Genomic DNA, 1,696 nt, shown 5'->3' with positions numbered 1-1,696 from the left:
ACATGAATCAGAGAAAACAGAGAAAACCAGAATCAGTCTAAACAGTAGATAAAAACATCACAACAACCCACAAGTAATTGACACGACTCCAGTCCATCAATTAACATTATGTGCGTTTGTAATAAGCAAATCCATCATTAAGATATTTTAACTTTAAACCTTCACTTCTGGCCAAAATATGATTCTGTATTCTATAATAATGCTTCCTATAGTGAAAAAGTCCATCCTCTGATGTCCGCTCACATCACAATACACCAACATTTTTATTTTGAACAGTTTTGGATTATTATTATTATTTTTATTTTTTTATTTTTTGCTTGTAAAAGGTGGTTGATCTGTGCATATTTCTCTCTTTATTTAGACTAAATGAAGTAAAAATGTCTTCATGGATTAGTTTATTACAAACACTAAGCTTTTTCCTTCACAAGATGTTAATTGATTGATTGATTGAGTCGTGTGGATTACTTCTGGATCATTGTGATGTTTTTATCAGCTGTTTGAACTCTCATTCTGATGGCACCCATTCACTGCAGAGGATCCATTGGTGAGCAGATGGTGTGATGATAAATTGTTCTAATGAAGAAACAAACTCATCCACATCTTGGATGGCCTGAGGGAGAGTCAATTTTTTTATTTTTGGGTGAACTATTCCTTTAATTAAAAAAAAGTAAATGGGCTGCCTGAAACAGCAAGCTGTAATGGAATGTGGACTGTGTCTTCTCACCTTACAGAAAGAGCACGTCTTCTGAGTTATCGCTGCTTTAACACAAGGGATAGTAAAGTGCAGACATGTATGTAGTATTTTGGTCATGCAATGTAAAATCCATGTGTGGCCAAAATTACAATCAGTCAGGTCTTTTTGACATCTTTCATGGGGATCCATGCACTTTTTTGATATTCACCAGTGTTTGACTCTACATTGCTTCAAGATAACTTCCAGGGCTGGGTTTGGGAGTTGACTAAAGCCAGCACAGCTTGAGGTGAAGGCCCATGTGTGGTTGTCTGGGATTGTTCCTAAGATATATGGCTAAAGTTGGGGAGTGTGAGAGGCAAAGACTGTGTTGTCATTTAACTAAACTGTGGTCCTTGGTGAAAAGTTCATCCATTCATTATTGTGTCAGCAGATAATATATTAATCTTTTTTATAATGTGCTAAACAAGTAACATGCACTGGTCAATAGCATTATGCTAACAATGATCTTAAATATTCCTAACAGTCTTCTGAACACTCTTGTTGTCTTTCATTGCACAGAAATCTGTAAATGCAGCTGGATCTGAGCAAACAGCACAATGTTGGATATACTGAAGGGCTTTAAAACAAGTCCTTCACAATGATTTGCTGACACACATGGATTACAAGCCAAAAAATGGCATGGGGTCTATAGAGTCTTTAATGGGCCAATTAAAAAAAAAATCTATAGCCTATAAGTTATATAATGATTCTCTCTCTCTCTCCATGTATATTACACACACACGCGCACACACACACACACACCCACACAAACAGATAACTTTTTTTTCAAAAATCATGTTTTTTTATTGTGCATTTCAGTTAATCTCAAACTGCAGTTGGGTTATTTTGATTAAGTAAAACTTACACAATAAAACATGATAACATAATAAAAAACATGATTTTTATGAGTTAGCTGTTTTTGCAAATAAATTCTTTATATACAGTATATATATATATATATAT

This window comes from Sinocyclocheilus grahami, unplaced genomic scaffold, assembly GCF_001515645.1.
Source record: "Sinocyclocheilus grahami isolate Dianchi unplaced genomic scaffold, SAMN03320097.WGS_v1.1 scaffold104.1, whole genome shotgun sequence".
Taxonomy (NCBI): Eukaryota; Metazoa; Chordata; class Actinopteri; order Cypriniformes; family Cyprinidae; genus Sinocyclocheilus; species Sinocyclocheilus grahami.
This window is presented reverse-complemented; position numbering follows the sequence as displayed.